The sequence below is a fragment of the Schistocerca serialis genome, unplaced genomic scaffold, assembly GCF_023864345.2.
Source record: "Schistocerca serialis cubense isolate TAMUIC-IGC-003099 unplaced genomic scaffold, iqSchSeri2.2 HiC_scaffold_103, whole genome shotgun sequence".
NCBI classification, from domain to species: Eukaryota; Metazoa; Arthropoda; class Insecta; order Orthoptera; family Acrididae; genus Schistocerca; species Schistocerca serialis.
The window spans coordinates 74,848-88,858 of record NW_026047217.1 but is presented as its reverse complement, the minus strand read 5'-3'; the positions used below and the strand labels follow the sequence as shown (position 1 = coordinate 88,858).

At 53.4% G+C, this 14,011-nt stretch overlaps 47 non-coding genes across 47 annotated transcripts; 19 read left to right on the top strand and 28 right to left on the bottom strand.

Annotated features, from left to right (window-relative positions):
- Positions 1-24: 24 nt before the first annotated feature.
- Trnam-cau (transfer RNA methionine (anticodon CAU)) lies at positions 25-96 on the top strand. Its single transcript has one exon. It is a non-coding gene; the product is annotated as a tRNA-Met (tRNA).
- Positions 97-341: 245 nt separating this feature from the next.
- Positions 342-413, bottom strand: Trnad-guc (transfer RNA aspartic acid (anticodon GUC)). Its single transcript has one exon. It is a non-coding gene; the product is annotated as a tRNA-Asp (tRNA).
- Positions 414-520: 107 nt separating this feature from the next.
- On the bottom strand, positions 521-592 carry Trnad-guc (transfer RNA aspartic acid (anticodon GUC)). The gene has a single exon. It is a non-coding gene; the product is annotated as a tRNA-Asp (tRNA).
- Positions 593-699: 107 nt separating this feature from the next.
- Trnai-uau (transfer RNA isoleucine (anticodon UAU)) lies at positions 700-791 on the bottom strand. Its single transcript is given in 2 exon segments — positions 700-735; positions 754-791. It is a non-coding gene; the product is annotated as a tRNA-Ile (tRNA).
- A 378-nt stretch (positions 792-1,169) lies between these two features.
- Positions 1,170-1,242, top strand: Trnar-acg (transfer RNA arginine (anticodon ACG)). The gene has a single exon. It is a non-coding gene; the product is annotated as a tRNA-Arg (tRNA).
- Positions 1,243-1,529: 287 nt separating this feature from the next.
- On the top strand, positions 1,530-1,601 carry Trnam-cau (transfer RNA methionine (anticodon CAU)). Its single transcript has one exon. It is a non-coding gene; the product is annotated as a tRNA-Met (tRNA).
- Positions 1,602-1,846: 245 nt separating this feature from the next.
- Positions 1,847-1,918, bottom strand: Trnad-guc (transfer RNA aspartic acid (anticodon GUC)). Its single transcript has one exon. It is a non-coding gene; the product is annotated as a tRNA-Asp (tRNA).
- Positions 1,919-2,025: 107 nt separating this feature from the next.
- Trnad-guc (transfer RNA aspartic acid (anticodon GUC)) lies at positions 2,026-2,097 on the bottom strand. The gene has a single exon. It is a non-coding gene; the product is annotated as a tRNA-Asp (tRNA).
- Positions 2,098-2,204: 107 nt separating this feature from the next.
- Trnai-uau (transfer RNA isoleucine (anticodon UAU)) lies at positions 2,205-2,296 on the bottom strand. Its single transcript is given in 2 exon segments — positions 2,205-2,240; positions 2,259-2,296. It is a non-coding gene; the product is annotated as a tRNA-Ile (tRNA).
- A 378-nt stretch (positions 2,297-2,674) lies between these two features.
- On the top strand, positions 2,675-2,747 carry Trnar-acg (transfer RNA arginine (anticodon ACG)). The gene has a single exon. It is a non-coding gene; the product is annotated as a tRNA-Arg (tRNA).
- Positions 2,748-3,034: 287 nt separating this feature from the next.
- Trnam-cau (transfer RNA methionine (anticodon CAU)) lies at positions 3,035-3,106 on the top strand. Its single transcript has one exon. It is a non-coding gene; the product is annotated as a tRNA-Met (tRNA).
- A 245-nt stretch (positions 3,107-3,351) lies between these two features.
- Trnad-guc (transfer RNA aspartic acid (anticodon GUC)) lies at positions 3,352-3,423 on the bottom strand. Its single transcript has one exon. It is a non-coding gene; the product is annotated as a tRNA-Asp (tRNA).
- Positions 3,424-3,530: 107 nt separating this feature from the next.
- Positions 3,531-3,602, bottom strand: Trnad-guc (transfer RNA aspartic acid (anticodon GUC)). The gene has a single exon. It is a non-coding gene; the product is annotated as a tRNA-Asp (tRNA).
- A 107-nt stretch (positions 3,603-3,709) lies between these two features.
- On the bottom strand, positions 3,710-3,801 carry Trnai-uau (transfer RNA isoleucine (anticodon UAU)). Its single transcript is given in 2 exon segments — positions 3,710-3,745; positions 3,764-3,801. It is a non-coding gene; the product is annotated as a tRNA-Ile (tRNA).
- Positions 3,802-4,179: 378 nt separating this feature from the next.
- Positions 4,180-4,252, top strand: Trnar-acg (transfer RNA arginine (anticodon ACG)). The gene has a single exon. It is a non-coding gene; the product is annotated as a tRNA-Arg (tRNA).
- A 287-nt stretch (positions 4,253-4,539) lies between these two features.
- Trnam-cau (transfer RNA methionine (anticodon CAU)) lies at positions 4,540-4,611 on the top strand. Its single transcript has one exon. It is a non-coding gene; the product is annotated as a tRNA-Met (tRNA).
- Positions 4,612-4,856: 245 nt separating this feature from the next.
- On the bottom strand, positions 4,857-4,928 carry Trnad-guc (transfer RNA aspartic acid (anticodon GUC)). The gene has a single exon. It is a non-coding gene; the product is annotated as a tRNA-Asp (tRNA).
- A 107-nt stretch (positions 4,929-5,035) lies between these two features.
- On the bottom strand, positions 5,036-5,107 carry Trnad-guc (transfer RNA aspartic acid (anticodon GUC)). Its single transcript has one exon. It is a non-coding gene; the product is annotated as a tRNA-Asp (tRNA).
- A 107-nt stretch (positions 5,108-5,214) lies between these two features.
- Positions 5,215-5,306, bottom strand: Trnai-uau (transfer RNA isoleucine (anticodon UAU)). Its single transcript is given in 2 exon segments — positions 5,215-5,250; positions 5,269-5,306. It is a non-coding gene; the product is annotated as a tRNA-Ile (tRNA).
- Positions 5,307-5,684: 378 nt separating this feature from the next.
- Positions 5,685-5,757, top strand: Trnar-acg (transfer RNA arginine (anticodon ACG)). Its single transcript has one exon. It is a non-coding gene; the product is annotated as a tRNA-Arg (tRNA).
- A 287-nt stretch (positions 5,758-6,044) lies between these two features.
- On the top strand, positions 6,045-6,116 carry Trnam-cau (transfer RNA methionine (anticodon CAU)). Its single transcript has one exon. It is a non-coding gene; the product is annotated as a tRNA-Met (tRNA).
- A 245-nt stretch (positions 6,117-6,361) lies between these two features.
- On the bottom strand, positions 6,362-6,433 carry Trnad-guc (transfer RNA aspartic acid (anticodon GUC)). The gene has a single exon. It is a non-coding gene; the product is annotated as a tRNA-Asp (tRNA).
- Positions 6,434-6,540: 107 nt separating this feature from the next.
- On the bottom strand, positions 6,541-6,612 carry Trnad-guc (transfer RNA aspartic acid (anticodon GUC)). The gene has a single exon. It is a non-coding gene; the product is annotated as a tRNA-Asp (tRNA).
- Positions 6,613-6,719: 107 nt separating this feature from the next.
- Positions 6,720-6,811, bottom strand: Trnai-uau (transfer RNA isoleucine (anticodon UAU)). Its single transcript is given in 2 exon segments — positions 6,720-6,755; positions 6,774-6,811. It is a non-coding gene; the product is annotated as a tRNA-Ile (tRNA).
- A 378-nt stretch (positions 6,812-7,189) lies between these two features.
- On the top strand, positions 7,190-7,262 carry Trnar-acg (transfer RNA arginine (anticodon ACG)). The gene has a single exon. It is a non-coding gene; the product is annotated as a tRNA-Arg (tRNA).
- Positions 7,263-7,549: 287 nt separating this feature from the next.
- Trnam-cau (transfer RNA methionine (anticodon CAU)) lies at positions 7,550-7,621 on the top strand. Its single transcript has one exon. It is a non-coding gene; the product is annotated as a tRNA-Met (tRNA).
- Positions 7,622-7,866: 245 nt separating this feature from the next.
- Positions 7,867-7,938, bottom strand: Trnad-guc (transfer RNA aspartic acid (anticodon GUC)). Its single transcript has one exon. It is a non-coding gene; the product is annotated as a tRNA-Asp (tRNA).
- A 107-nt stretch (positions 7,939-8,045) lies between these two features.
- Trnad-guc (transfer RNA aspartic acid (anticodon GUC)) lies at positions 8,046-8,117 on the bottom strand. The gene has a single exon. It is a non-coding gene; the product is annotated as a tRNA-Asp (tRNA).
- Positions 8,118-8,224: 107 nt separating this feature from the next.
- Trnai-uau (transfer RNA isoleucine (anticodon UAU)) lies at positions 8,225-8,316 on the bottom strand. Its single transcript is given in 2 exon segments — positions 8,225-8,260; positions 8,279-8,316. It is a non-coding gene; the product is annotated as a tRNA-Ile (tRNA).
- Positions 8,317-8,694: 378 nt separating this feature from the next.
- Positions 8,695-8,767, top strand: Trnar-acg (transfer RNA arginine (anticodon ACG)). Its single transcript has one exon. It is a non-coding gene; the product is annotated as a tRNA-Arg (tRNA).
- A 287-nt stretch (positions 8,768-9,054) lies between these two features.
- On the top strand, positions 9,055-9,126 carry Trnam-cau (transfer RNA methionine (anticodon CAU)). Its single transcript has one exon. It is a non-coding gene; the product is annotated as a tRNA-Met (tRNA).
- Positions 9,127-9,371: 245 nt separating this feature from the next.
- Positions 9,372-9,443, bottom strand: Trnad-guc (transfer RNA aspartic acid (anticodon GUC)). The gene has a single exon. It is a non-coding gene; the product is annotated as a tRNA-Asp (tRNA).
- Positions 9,444-9,550: 107 nt separating this feature from the next.
- Trnad-guc (transfer RNA aspartic acid (anticodon GUC)) lies at positions 9,551-9,622 on the bottom strand. Its single transcript has one exon. It is a non-coding gene; the product is annotated as a tRNA-Asp (tRNA).
- Positions 9,623-9,729: 107 nt separating this feature from the next.
- Positions 9,730-9,821, bottom strand: Trnai-uau (transfer RNA isoleucine (anticodon UAU)). Its single transcript is given in 2 exon segments — positions 9,730-9,765; positions 9,784-9,821. It is a non-coding gene; the product is annotated as a tRNA-Ile (tRNA).
- A 378-nt stretch (positions 9,822-10,199) lies between these two features.
- Positions 10,200-10,272, top strand: Trnar-acg (transfer RNA arginine (anticodon ACG)). The gene has a single exon. It is a non-coding gene; the product is annotated as a tRNA-Arg (tRNA).
- A 287-nt stretch (positions 10,273-10,559) lies between these two features.
- Positions 10,560-10,631, top strand: Trnam-cau (transfer RNA methionine (anticodon CAU)). The gene has a single exon. It is a non-coding gene; the product is annotated as a tRNA-Met (tRNA).
- A 245-nt stretch (positions 10,632-10,876) lies between these two features.
- Trnad-guc (transfer RNA aspartic acid (anticodon GUC)) lies at positions 10,877-10,948 on the bottom strand. Its single transcript has one exon. It is a non-coding gene; the product is annotated as a tRNA-Asp (tRNA).
- A 107-nt stretch (positions 10,949-11,055) lies between these two features.
- Trnad-guc (transfer RNA aspartic acid (anticodon GUC)) lies at positions 11,056-11,127 on the bottom strand. The gene has a single exon. It is a non-coding gene; the product is annotated as a tRNA-Asp (tRNA).
- A 107-nt stretch (positions 11,128-11,234) lies between these two features.
- On the bottom strand, positions 11,235-11,326 carry Trnai-uau (transfer RNA isoleucine (anticodon UAU)). Its single transcript is given in 2 exon segments — positions 11,235-11,270; positions 11,289-11,326. It is a non-coding gene; the product is annotated as a tRNA-Ile (tRNA).
- A 378-nt stretch (positions 11,327-11,704) lies between these two features.
- Positions 11,705-11,777, top strand: Trnar-acg (transfer RNA arginine (anticodon ACG)). The gene has a single exon. It is a non-coding gene; the product is annotated as a tRNA-Arg (tRNA).
- A 277-nt stretch (positions 11,778-12,054) lies between these two features.
- Positions 12,055-12,126, top strand: Trnam-cau (transfer RNA methionine (anticodon CAU)). The gene has a single exon. It is a non-coding gene; the product is annotated as a tRNA-Met (tRNA).
- Positions 12,127-12,371: 245 nt separating this feature from the next.
- Positions 12,372-12,443, bottom strand: Trnad-guc (transfer RNA aspartic acid (anticodon GUC)). Its single transcript has one exon. It is a non-coding gene; the product is annotated as a tRNA-Asp (tRNA).
- A 107-nt stretch (positions 12,444-12,550) lies between these two features.
- Positions 12,551-12,622, bottom strand: Trnad-guc (transfer RNA aspartic acid (anticodon GUC)). Its single transcript has one exon. It is a non-coding gene; the product is annotated as a tRNA-Asp (tRNA).
- A 107-nt stretch (positions 12,623-12,729) lies between these two features.
- Trnai-uau (transfer RNA isoleucine (anticodon UAU)) lies at positions 12,730-12,821 on the bottom strand. The gene is given in 2 exon segments: positions 12,730-12,765; positions 12,784-12,821. It is a non-coding gene; the product is annotated as a tRNA-Ile (tRNA).
- A 378-nt stretch (positions 12,822-13,199) lies between these two features.
- On the top strand, positions 13,200-13,272 carry Trnar-acg (transfer RNA arginine (anticodon ACG)). The gene has a single exon. It is a non-coding gene; the product is annotated as a tRNA-Arg (tRNA).
- Positions 13,273-13,549: 277 nt separating this feature from the next.
- Positions 13,550-13,621, top strand: Trnam-cau (transfer RNA methionine (anticodon CAU)). Its single transcript has one exon. It is a non-coding gene; the product is annotated as a tRNA-Met (tRNA).
- Positions 13,622-13,866: 245 nt separating this feature from the next.
- Positions 13,867-13,938, bottom strand: Trnad-guc (transfer RNA aspartic acid (anticodon GUC)). The gene has a single exon. It is a non-coding gene; the product is annotated as a tRNA-Asp (tRNA).
- Positions 13,939-14,011: the final 73 nt, after the last annotated feature.

Below are 14,011 nucleotides of genomic sequence, written 5' to 3'. Positions count from 1 at the left end.
CGAAGAGCGGGCGCAAGCCTAGCCAGCAGAGTGGCGCAGTGGAAGCGTGCTGGGCCCATAACCCAGAGGTCCGTGGATCGAAACCACGCTCTGCTAAAATTATTTATTTTGCGGACTGCGTCGAGCTCGATTATTACGCCCACAGCGTGGGCTGGGGTGCTTTGACTCAGCGTTAACAGCAAACCCCGTAATTCTGAAGTGTGAAGAATGCGAGAACCACTTCCTAAGATGTAGCATTTTTTAAGATTTCGCACCAACTACACTCCACGATCGCAAAGTTAATGCTCTTACGACCCCCATACGGGCAACACTCGAACAGGTTTGTGAGATAAAAATCGCACCTCCCCGGCGGGGAATCGAACGCCGGTCTCCCGCGTGACAGGCGGGGATACTAACCACTATACTACCGAGGATGCGCTGTAGACAGGTGCCCTTGTGCGAGAGATATGGTGCTAGTAGCCGCAAACGTCCTACACTAAGTTCGGCGAGTGATAGAGCAGCAATTAAAAATCGGATGTGCCTCCCCGGCGGGGAATCGAACCCCGGTCTCCCGCGTGACACGCGGGGATACTAACCACTATACTACCGAGGAAGACGCAGCTAGCGTCTCGAATGCACAATTATGTTACTCAAATAGCTGATACATCTCAAACCTAGCCTCCTGTTGCTGTCAGAGACAGCTGCTATGAAATAAAAGTATGCCCCAGGTGAGGCTCGAACTCACAACCCCGGCATTGCTCACGGCTACTGCCTTATAAGTACCGTGCGCTAACCAATTGCGCCACTGGGGCTACAACACAGCGCTCTCAGTTAGCGGTATTCACTTTGCTGCAAACCAGTGGTGGCCACAGAAACATACGATCGCCACCTGATGCCATACTGCGACTTTGGCACCTGACTACCAATGCTTCGTGCTATTCTTGTTTCATATGCTACGCTTACATGCACATCAACCGGCTCTCGTCGTCGAGAAAACGCGGGAAAACGCGCGCCTTGCCTTCTGCTACCTGTCGAACAGCGAGAGCAGATGCGTGGCAAGCTCTAAGCTCTGCAGGCGCACTGCGGCCACGCAGCTGCACGAAAGGTACCTTCCTTGGGAGCTTGCTCAGCCATGGAGAACACGTTTCTTAGCGAATTGCACTTGTCTCGTAGAAAGAAGTGCTGCCATTGGCCCTGTGGCGCAACGGATAACGCGTCTGACTACGGATCAGAAGATTCCAGGTTCGAATCCTGGCAGGGTCGGCATTCTGTTAGTTGCCGACGCGTAGCTGGGCAGTGGATTTCGTATGTCGCCGCATCGTGGAGTGCTTTGTTGCTCCTGTGCATCTCGCAGCTGCATGTCGAGTCGATCGTGGTAAATATCGCTGCCTGCAAGCGTCAGCGTAGCGTCAGTCGAGCAAAGTCGAGACAAGTCAAGCTGAGAGCTGTAGGAGATGATACGCAATTAAATACAGGCGTGTGAAAGCGACGCAGACAACACTTCCCAAGTGTCCCACGTCACGTGGCGAAGAGCGGTCGCAAGCCTAGCCAGCAGAGTGGCGCAGTGGAAGCGTGCTGGGCCCATAACCCAGAGGTCCGTGGATCGAAACCACGCTCTGCTAAAATTATTTATTTTGCGGACTGCGTCGAGCTCGATTATTACGCCCACAGCGTGGGCTGGGGTGCTTTGACTCAGCGTTAACAGCAAACCCCGTAATTCTGAAGTGTGAAGAATGCGAGAACCACTTCCTAAGATGTAGCATTTTTTAAGATTTCGCACCAACTACACTCCACGATCGCAAAGTTAATGCTCTTACGACCCCCATACGGGCAACACTCGAACAGGTTTGTGAGATAAAAATCGCACCTCCCCGGCGGGGAATCGAACCCCGGTCTCCCGCGTGACAGGCGGGGATACTAACCACTATACTACCGAGGATGCGCTGTAGACAGGTGCCCTTGTGCGAGAGATATGGTGCTAGTAGCCGCAAACGTCCTACACTAAGTTCGGCGAGTGATAGAGCAGCAATTAAAAATCGGATGTGCCTCCCCGGCGGGGAATCGAACCCCGGTCTCCCGCGTGACAGGCGGGGATACTAACCACTATACTACCGAGGAAGACGCAGCTGGCGTCTCGAATGCACAATTATGTTACTCAAATAGCTGATACATCTCAAACCTAGCCTCCTGTTGCTGTCAGAGACAGCTGCTATGAAATAAAAGTATGCCCCAGGTGAGGCTCGAACTCACAACCCCGGCATTGCTCACGGCTACTGCCTTATAAGTACCGTGCGCTAACCAATTGCGCCACTGGGGCTACAACACAGCGCTCTCAGTTAGCGGTATTCACTTTGCTGCAAACCAGTGGTGGCCACAGAAACATACGATCGCCACCTGATGCCATACTGCGACTTTGGCACCTGACTACCAATGCTTCGTGCTATTCTTGTTTCATATGCTACGCTTACATGCACATCAACCGGCTCTCGTCGTCGAGAAAACGCGGGAAAACGCGCGCCTTGCCTTCTGCTACCTGTCGAACAGCGAGAGCAGATGCGTGGCAAGCTCTAAGCTCTGCAGGCGCACTGCGGCCACGCAGCTGCACGAAAGGTACCTTCCTTGGGAGCTTGCTCAGCCATGGAGAACACGTTTCTTAGCGAATTGCACTTGTCTCGTAGAAAGAAGTGCTGCCATTGGCCCTGTGGCGCAACGGATAACGCGTCTGACTACGGATCAGAAGATTCCAGGTTCGAATCCTGGCAGGGTCGGCATTCTGTTAGTTGCCGACGCGTAGCTGGGCAGTGGATTTCGTATGTCGCCGCATCGTGGAGTGCTTTGTTGCTCCTGTGCATCTCGCAGCTGCATGTCGAGTCGATCGTGGTAAATATCGCTGCCTGCAAGCGTCAGCGTAGCGTCAGTCGAGCAAAGTCGAGACAAGTCAAGCTGAGAGCTGTAGGAGATGATACGCAATTAAATACAGGCGTGTGAAAGCGACGCAGACAACACTTCCCAAGTGTCCCACGTCACGTGGCGAAGAGCGGGCGCAAGCCTAGCCAGCAGAGTGGCGCAGTGGAAGCGTGCTGGGCCCATAACCCAGAGGTCCGTGGATCGAAACCACGCTCTGCTAAAATTATTTATTTTGCGGACTGCGTCGAGCTCGATTATTACGCCCACAGCGTGGGCTGGGGTGCTTTGACTCAGCGTTAACAGCAAACCCCGTAATTCTGAAGTGTGAAGAATGCGAGAACCACTTCCTAAGATGTAGCATTTTTTAAGATTTCGCACCAACTACACTCCACGATCGCAAAGTTAATGCTCTTACGACCCCCATACGGGCAACACTCGAACAGGTTTGTGAGATAAAAATCGCACCTCCCCGGCGGGGAATCGAACCCCGGTCTCCCGCGTGACAGGCGGGGATACTAACCACTATACTACCGAGGATGCGCTGTAGACAGGTGCCCTTGTGCGAGAGATATGGTGCTAGTAGCCGCAAACGTCCTACACTAAGTTCGGCGAGTGATAGAGCAGCAATTAAAAATCGGATGTGCCTCCCCGGCGGGGAATCGAACCCCGGTCTCCCGCGTGACACGCGGGGATACTAACCACTATACTACCGAGGAAGACGCAGCTAGCGTCTCGAATGCACAATTATGTTACTCAAATAGCTGATACATCTCAAACCTAGCCTCCTGTTGCTGTCAGAGACAGCTGCTATGAAATAAAAGTATGCCCCAGGTGAGGCTCGAACTCACAACCCCGGCATTGCTCACGGCTACTGCCTTATAAGTACCGTGCGCTAACCAATTGCGCCACTGGGGCTACAACACAGCGCTCTCAGTTAGCGGTATTCACTTTGCTGCAAACCAGTGGTGGCCACAGAAACATACGATCGCCACCTGATGCCATACTGCGACTTTGGCACCTGACTACCAATGCTTCGTGCTATTCTTGTTTCATATGCTACGCTTACATGCACATCAACCGGCTCTCGTCGTCGAGAAAACGCGGGAAAACGCGCGCCTTGCCTTCTGCTACCTGTCGAACAGCGAGAGCAGATGCGTGGCAAGCTCTAAGCTCTGCAGGCGCACTGCGGCCACGCAGCTGCACGAAAGGTACCTTCCTTGGGAGCTTGCTCAGCCATGGAGAACACGTTTCTTAGCGAATTGCACTTGTCTCGTAGAAAGAAGTGCTGCCATTGGCCCTGTGGCGCAACGGATAACGCGTCTGACTACGGATCAGAAGATTCCAGGTTCGAATCCTGGCAGGGTCGGCATTCTGTTAGTTGCCGACGCGTAGCTGGGCAGTGGATTTCGTATGTCGCCGCATCGTGGAGTGCTTTGTTGCTCCTGTGCATCTCGCAGCTGCATGTCGAGTCGATCGTGGTAAATATCGCTGCCTGCAAGCGTCAGCGTAGCGTCAGTCGAGCAAAGTCGAGACAAGTCAAGCTGAGAGCTGTAGGAGATGATACGCAATTAAATACAGGCGTGTGAAAGCGACGCAGACAACACTTCCCAAGTGTCCCACGTCACGTGGCGAAGAGCGGGCGCAAGCCTAGCCAGCAGAGTGGCGCAGTGGAAGCGTGCTGGGCCCATAACCCAGAGGTCCGTGGATCGAAACCACGCTCTGCTAAAATTATTTATTTTGCGGACTGCGTCGAGCTCGATTATTACGCCCACAGCGTGGGCTGGGGTGCTTTGACTCAGCGTTAACAGCAAACCCCGTAATTCTGAAGTGTGAAGAATGCGAGAACCACTTCCTAAGATGTAGCATTTTTTAAGATTTCGCACCAACTACACTCCACGATCGCAAAGTTAATGCTCTTACGACCCCCATACGGGCAACACTCGAACAGGTTTGTGAGATAAAAATCGCACCTCCCCGGCGGGGAATCGAACCCCGGTCTCCCGCGTGACAGGCGGGGATACTAACCACTATACTACCGAGGATGCGCTGTAGACAGGTGCCCTTGTGCGAGAGATATGGTGCTAGTAGCCGCAAACGTCCTACACTAAGTTCGGCGAGTGATAGAGCAGCAATTAAAAATCGGATGTGCCTCCCCGGCGGGGAATCGAACCCCGGTCTCCCGCGTGACACGCGGGGATACTAACCACTATACTACCGAGGAAGACGCAGCTAGCGTCTCGAATGCACAATTATGTTACTCAAATAGCTGATACATCTCAAACCTAGCCTCCTGTTGCTGTCAGAGACAGCTGCTATGAAATAAAAGTATGCCCCAGGTGAGGCTCGAACTCACAACCCCGGCATTGCTCACGGCTACTGCCTTATAAGTACCGTGCGCTAACCAATTGCGCCACTGGGGCTACAACACAGCGCTCTCAGTTAGCGGTATTCACTTTGCTGCAAACCAGTGGTGGCCACAGAAACATACGATCGCCACCTGATGCCATACTGCGACTTTGGCACCTGACTACCAATGCTTCGTGCTATTCTTGTTTCATATGCTACGCTTACATGCACATCAACCGGCTCTCGTCGTCGAGAAAACGCGGGAAAACGCGCGCCTTGCCTTCTGCTACCTGTCGAACAGCGAGAGCAGATGCGTGGCAAGCTCTAAGCTCTGCAGGCGCACTGCGGCCACGCAGCTGCACGAAAGGTACCTTCCTTGGGAGCTTGCTCAGCCATGGAGAACACGTTTCTTAGCGAATTGCACTTGTCTCGTAGAAAGAAGTGCTGCCATTGGCCCTGTGGCGCAACGGATAACGCGTCTGACTACGGATCAGAAGATTCCAGGTTCGAATCCTGGCAGGGTCGGCATTCTGTTAGTTGCCGACGCGTAGCTGGGCAGTGGATTTCGTATGTCGCCGCATCGTGGAGTGCTTTGTTGCTCCTGTGCATCTCGCAGCTGCATGTCGAGTCGATCGTGGTAAATATCGCTGCCTGCAAGCGTCAGCGTAGCGTCAGTCGAGCAAAGTCGAGACAAGTCAAGCTGAGAGCTGTAGGAGATGATACGCAATTAAATACAGGCGTGTGAAAGCGACGCAGACAACACTTCCCAAGTGTCCCACGTCACGTGGCGAAGAGCGGGCGCAAGCCTAGCCAGCAGAGTGGCGCAGTGGAAGCGTGCTGGGCCCATAACCCAGAGGTCCGTGGATCGAAACCACGCTCTGCTAAAATTATTTATTTTGCGGACTGCGTCGAGCTCGATTATTACGCCCACAGCGTGGGCTGGGGTGCTTTGACTCAGCGTTAACAGCAAACCCCGTAATTCTGAAGTGTGAAGAATGCGAGAACCACTTCCTAAGATGTAGCATTTTTTAAGATTTCGCACCAACTACACTCCACGATCGCAAAGTTAATGCTCTTACGACCCCCATACGGGCAACACTCGAACAGGTTTGTGAGATAAAAATCGCACCTCCCCGGCGGGGAATCGAACCCCGGTCTCCCGCGTGACAGGCGGGGATACTAACCACTATACTACCGAGGATGCGCTGTAGACAGGTGCCCTTGTGCGAGAGATATGGTGCTAGTAGCCGCAAACGTCCTACACTAAGTTCGGCGAGTGATAGAGCAGCAATTAAAAATCGGATGTGCCTCCCCGGCGGGGAATCGAACCCCGGTCTCCCGCGTGACAGGCGGGGATACTAACCACTATACTACCGAGGAAGACGCAGCTGGCGTCTCGAATGCACAATTATGTTACTCAAATAGCTGATACATCTCAAACCTAGCCTCCTGTTGCTGTCAGAGACAGCTGCTATGAAATAAAAGTATGCCCCAGGTGAGGCTCGAACTCACAACCCCGGCATTGCTCACGGCTACTGCCTTATAAGTACCGTGCGCTAACCAATTGCGCCACTGGGGCTACAACACAGCGCTCTCAGTTAGCGGTATTCACTTTGCTGCAAACCAGTGGTGGCCACAGAAACATACGATCGCCACCTGATGCCATACTGCGACTTTGGCACCTGACTACCAATGCTTCGTGCTATTCTTGTTTCATATGCTACGCTTACATGCACATCAACCGGCTCTCGTCGTCGAGAAAACGCGGGAAAACGCGCGCCTTGCCTTCTGCTACCTGTCGAACAGCGAGAGCAGATGCGTGGCAAGCTCTAAGCTCTGCAGGCGCACTGCGGCCACGCAGCTGCACGAAAGGTACCTTCCTTGGGAGCTTGCTCAGCCATGGAGAACACGTTTCTTAGCGAATTGCACTTGTCTCGTAGAAAGAAGTGCTGCCATTGGCCCTGTGGCGCAACGGATAACGCGTCTGACTACGGATCAGAAGATTCCAGGTTCGAATCCTGGCAGGGTCGGCATTCTGTTAGTTGCCGACGCGTAGCTGGGCAGTGGATTTCGTATGTCGCCGCATCGTGGAGTGCTTTGTTGCTCCTGTGCATCTCGCAGCTGCATGTCGAGTCGATCGTGGTAAATATCGCTGCCTGCAAGCGTCAGCGTAGCGTCAGTCGAGCAAAGTCGAGACAAGTCAAGCTGAGAGCTGTAGGAGATGATACGCAATTAAATACAGGCGTGTGAAAGCGACGCAGACAACACTTCCCAAGTGTCCCACGTCACGTGGCGAAGAGCGGGCGCTAGCCTAGCCAGCAGAGTGGCGCAGTGGAAGCGTGCTGGGCCCATAACCCAGAGGTCCGTGGATCGAAACCACGCTCTGCTAAAATTATTTATTTTGCGGACTGCGTCGAGCTCGATTATTACGCCCACAGCGTGGGCTGGGGTGCTTTGACTCAGCGTTAACAGCAAACCCCGTAATTCTGAAGTGTGAAGAATGCGAGAACCACTTCCTAAGATGTAGCATTTTTTAAGATTTCGCACCAACTACACTCCACGATCGCAAAGTTAATGCTCTTACGACCCCCATACGGGCAACACTCGAACAGGTTTGTGAGATAAAAATCGCACCTCCCCGGCGGGGAATCGAACCCCGGTCTCCCGCGTGACAGGCGGGGATACTAACCACTATACTACCGAGGATGCGCTGTAGACAGGTGCCCTTGTGCGAGAGATATGGTGCTAGTAGCCGCAAACGTCCTACACTAAGTTCGGCGAGTGATAGAGCAGCAATTAAAAATCGGATGTGCCTCCCCAGCGGGGAATCGAACCCCGGTCTCCCGCGTGACACGCGGGGATACTAACCACTATACTACCGAGGAAGACGCAGCTAGCGTCTCGAATGCACAATTATGTTACTCAAATAGCTGATACATCTCAAACCTAGCCTCCTGTTGCTGTCAGAGACAGCTGCTATGAAATAAAAGTATGCCCCAGGTGAGGCTCGAACTCACAACCCCGGCATTGCTCACGGCTACTGCCTTATAAGTACCGTGCGCTAACCAATTGCGCCACTGGGGCTACAACACAGCGCTCTCAGTTAGCGGTATTCACTTTGCTGCAAACCAGTGGTGGCCACAGAAACATACGATCGCCACCTGATGCCATACTGCGACTTTGGCACCTGACTACCAATGCTTCGTGCTATTCTTGTTTCATATGCTACGCTTACATGCACATCAACCGGCTCTCGTCGTCGAGAAAACGCGGGAAAACGCGCGCCTTGCCTTCTGCTACCTGTCGAACAGCGAGAGCAGATGCGTGGCAAGCTCTAAGCTCTGCAGGCGCACTGCGGCCACGCAGCTGCACGAAAGGTACCTTCCTTGGGAGCTTGCTCAGCCATGGAGAACACGTTTCTTAGCGAATTGCACTTGTCTCGTAGAAAGAAGTGCTGCCATTGGCCCTGTGGCGCAACGGATAACGCGTCTGACTACGGATCAGAAGATTCCAGGTTCGAATCCTGGCAGGGTCGGCATTCTGTTAGTTGCCGACGCGTAGCTGGGCAGTGGATTTCGTATGTCGCCGCATCGTGGAGTGCTTTGTTGCTCCTGTGCATCTCGCAGCTGCATGTCGAGTCGATCGTGGTAAATATCGCTGCCTGCAAGCGTCAGCGTAGCGTCAGTCGAGCAAAGTCGAGACAAGTCAAGCTGAGAGCTGTAGGAGATGATACGCAATTAAATACAGGCGTGTGAAAGCGACGCAGACAACACTTCCCAAGTGTCCCACGTCACGTGGCGAAGAGCGGGCGCAAGCCTAGCCAGCAGAGTGGCGCAGTGGAAGCGTGCTGGGCCCATAACCCAGAGGTCCGTGGATCGAAACCACGCTCTGCTAAAATTATTTATTTTGCGGACTGCGTCGAGCTCGATTATTACGCCCACAGCGTGGGCTGGGGTGCTTTGACTCAGCGTTAACAGCAAACCCCGTAATTCTGAAGTGTGAAGAATGCGAGAACCACTTCCTAAGATGTAGCATTTTTTAAGATTTCGCACCAACTACACTCCACGATCGCAAAGTTAATGCTCTTACGACCCCCATACGGGCAACACTCGAACAGGTTTGTGAGATAAAAATCGCACCTCCCCGGCGGGGAATCGAACCCCGGTCTCCCGCGTGACAGGCGGGGATACTAACCACTATACTACCGAGGATGCGCTGTAGACAGGTGCCCTTGTGCGAGAGATATGGTGCTAGTAGCCGCAAACGTCCTACACTAAGTTCGGCGAGTGATAGAGCAGCAATTAAAAATCGGATGTGCCTCCCCGGCGGGGAATCGAACCCCGGTCTCCCGCGTGACAGGCGGGGATACTAACCACTATACTACCGAGGAAGACGCAGCTGGCGTCTCGAATGCACAATTATGTTACTCAAATAGCTGATACATCTCAAACCTAGCCTCCTGTTGCTGTCAGAGACAGCTGCTATGAAATAAAAGTATGCCCCAGGTGAGGCTCGAACTCACAACCCCGGCATTGCTCACGGCTACTGCCTTATAAGTACCGTGCGCTAACCAATTGCGCCACTGGGGCTACAACACAGCGCTCTCAGTTAGCGGTATTCACTTTGCTGCAAACCAGTGGTGGCCACAGAAACATACGATCGCCACCTGATGCCATACTGCGACTTTGGCACCTGACTACCAATGCTTCGTGCTATTCTTGTTTCATATGCTACGCTTACATGCACATCAACCGGCTCTCGTCGTCGAGAAAACGCGGGAAAACGCGCGCCTTGCCTTCTGCTACCTGTCGAACAGCGAGAGCAGATGCGTGGCAAGCTCTAAGCTCTGCAGGCGCACTGCGGCCACGCAGCTGCACGAAAGGTACCTTCCTTGGGAGCTTGCTCAGCCATGGAGAACACGTTTCTTAGCGAATTGCACTTGTCTCGTAGAAAGAAGTGCTGCCATTGGCCCTGTGGCGCAACGGATAACGCGTCTGACTACGGATCAGAAGATTCCAGGTTCGAATCCTGGCAGGGTCGGCATTCTGTTAGTTGCCGACGCGTAGCTGGGCAGTGGATTTCGTATGTCGCCGCATCGTGGAGTGCTTTGTTGCTCCTGTGCATCTCGCAGCTGCATGTCGAGTCGATCGTGGTAAATATCGCTGCCTGCAAGCGTCAGCGTAGCGTCAGTCGAGCAAAGTCGAGACAAGTCAAGCTGAGAGCTGTAGGAGATGATACGCAATTAAATACAGGCGTGTGAAAGCGACGCAGACAACACTTCCCAAGTGTCCCACGTCACGTGGCGAAGAGCGGGCGCTAGCCTAGCCAGCAGAGTGGCGCAGTGGAAGCGTGCTGGGCCCATAACCCAGAGGTCCGTGGATCGAAACCACGCTCTGCTAAAATTATTTATTTTGCGGACTGCGTCGAGCTCGATTATTACGCCCACAGCGTGGGCTGGGGTGCTTTGACTCAGCGTTAACAGCAAACCCCGTAATTCTGAAGTGTGAAGAATGCGAGAACCACTTCCTAAGATGTAGCATTTTTTAAGATTTCGCACCAACTACACTCCACGATCGCAAAGTTAATGCTCTTACGACCCCCATACGGGCAACACTCGAACAGGTTTGTGAGATAAAAATCGCACCTCCCCGGCGGGGAATCGAACCCCGGTCTCCCGCGTGACAGGCGGGGATACTAACCACTATACTACCGAGGATGCGCTGTAGACAGGTGCCCTTGTGCGAGAGATATGGTGCTAGTAGCCGCAAACGTCCTACACTAAGTTCGGCGAGTGATAGAGCAGCAATTAAAAATCGGATGTGCCTCCCCAGCGGGGAATCGAACCCCGGTCTCCCGCGTGACACGCGGGGATACTAACCACTATACTACCGAGGAAGACGCAGCTAGCGTCTCGAATGCACAATTATGTTACTCAAATAGCTGATACATCTCAAACCTAGCCTCCTGTTGCTGTCAGAGACAGCTGCTATGAAATAAAAGTATGCCCCAGGTGAGGCTCGAACTCACAACCCCGGCATTGCTCACGGCTACTGCCTTATAAGTACCGTGCGCTAACCAATTGCGCCACTGGGGCTACAACACAGCGCTCTCAGTTAGCGGTATTCACTTTGCTGCAAACCAGTGGTGGCCACAGAAACATACGATCGCCACCTGATGCCATACTGCGACTTTGGCACCTGACTACCAATGCTTCGTGCTATTCTTGTTTCATATGCTACGCTTACATGCACATCAACCGGCTCTCGTCGTCGAGAAAACGCGGGAAAACGCGCGCCTTGCCTTCTGCTACCTGTCGAACAGCGAGAGCAGATGCGTGGCAAGCTCTAAGCTCTGCAGGCGCACTGCGGCCACGCAGCTGCACGAAAGGTACCTTCCTTGGGAGCTTGCTCAGCCATGGAGAACACGTTTCTTAGCGAATTGCACTTGTCTCGTAGAAAGAAGTGCTGCCATTGGCCCTGTGGCGCAACGGATAACGCGTCTGACTACGGATCAGAAGATTCCAGGTTCGAATCCTGGCAGGGTCGGCATTCTGTTAGTTGCCGACGCGTAGCTGGGCAGTGGATTTCGTATGTCGCCGCATCGTGGAGTGCTTTGTTGCTCCTGTGCATCTCGCAGCTGCATGTCGAGTCGATCGTGGTAAATATCGCTGCCTGCAAGCGTCAGCGTAGCGTCAGTCGAGACAAGTCAAGCTGAGAGCTGTAGGAGATGATACGCAATTAAATACAGGCGTGTGAAAGCGACGCAGACAACACTTCCCAAGTGTCCCACGTCACGTGGCGAAGAGCGGGCGCTAGCCTAGCCAGCAGAGTGGCGCAGTGGAAGCGTGCTGGGCCCATAACCCAGAGGTCCGTGGATCGAAACCACGCTCTGCTAAAATTATTTATTTTGCGGACTGCGTCGAGCTCGATTATTACGCCCACAGCGTGGGCTGGGGTGCTTTGACTCAGCGTTAACAGCAAACCCCGTAATTCTGAAGTGTGAAGAATGCGAGAACCACTTCCTAAGATGTAGCATTTTTTAAGATTTCGCACCAACTACACTCCACGATCGCAAAGTTAATGCTCTTACGACCCCCATACGGGCAACACTCGAACAGGTTTGTGAGATAAAAATCGCACCTCCCCGGCGGGGAATCGAACCCCGGTCTCCCGCGTGACAGGCGGGGATACTAACCACTATACTACCGAGGATGCGCTGTAGACAGGTGCCCTTGTGCGAGAGATATGGTGCTAGTAGCCGCAAACGTCCTACACTAAGTTCGGCGAGTGATAGAGCAGCAATTAAAAATCGGATGTGCCTCCCCAGCGGGGAATCGAACCCCGGTCTCCCGCGTGACACGCGGGGATACTAACCACTATACTACCGAGGAAGACGCAGCTAGCGTCTCGAATGCACAATTATGTTACTCAAATAGCTGATACATCTCAAACCTAGCCTCCTGTTGCTGTCAGAGACAGCTGCTATGAAATAAAAGTATGCCCCAGGTGAGGCTCGAACTCACAACCCCGGCATTGCTCACGGCTACTGCCTTATAAGTACCGTGCGCTAACCAATTGCGCCACTGGGGCTACAACACAGCGCTCTCAGTTAGCGGTATTCACTTTGCTGCAAACCAGTGGTGGCCACAGAAACATACGATCGCCACCTGATGCCATACTGCGACTTTGGCACCTGACTACCAATGCTTCGTGCTATTCTTGTTTCATATGCTACGCTTACATGCACATCAACCGGCTCTCGTCGTCGAGAAAACGCGGGAAAACGCGCGCCTTGCCTTCTGCTACCTGTCGAACAGCGAGAGCAGATGCGTGGCAAGCTCTAAGCTCTGCAGGCGCACTGCGGCCACGCAGCTGCACGAAAGGTACCTTCCTTGGGAGCTTGCTCAGCCATGGAGAACACGTTTCTTAGCGAATTGCACTTGTCTCGTAGAAAGAAGTGCTGCCATTGGCCCTGTGGCGCAACGGATAACGCGTCTGACTACGGATCAGAAGATTCCAGGTTCGAATCCTGGCAGGGTCGGCATTCTGTTAGTTGCCGACGCGTAGCTGGGCAGTGGATTTCGTATGTCGCCGCATCGTGGAGTGCTTTGTTGCTCCTGTGCATCTCGCAGCTGCATGTCGAGTCGATCGTGGTAAATATCGCTGCCTGCAAGCGTCAGCGTAGCGTCAGTCGAGACAAGTCAAGCTGAGAGCTGTAGGAGATGATACGCAATTAAATACAGGCGTGTGAAAGCGACGCAGACAACACTTCCCAAGTGTCCCACGTCACGTGGCGAAGAGCGGGCGCAAGCCTAGCCAGCAGAGTGGCGCAGTGGAAGCGTGCTGGGCCCATAACCCAGAGGTCCGTGGATCGAAACCACGCTCTGCTAAAATTATTTATTTTGCGGACTGCGTCGAGCTCGATTATTACGCCCACAGCGTGGGCTGGGGTGCTTTGACTCAGCGTTAACAGCAAACCCCGTAATTCTGAAGTGTGAAGAATGCGAGAACCACTTCCTAAGATGTAGCATTTTTTAAGATTTCGCACCAACTACACTCCACGATCGCAAAGTTAATGCTCTTACGACCCCCATACGGGCAACACTCGAACAGGTTTGTGAGATAAAAATCGCACCTCCCCGGCGGGGAATCGAACCCCGGTCTCCCGCGTGACAGGCGGGGATACTAACCACTATACTACCGAGGATGCGCTGTAGACAGGTGCCCTTGTGCGAGAGATATGGTGCTAGTAGCCGCAAACGTCCTACACTAAGTTCGGC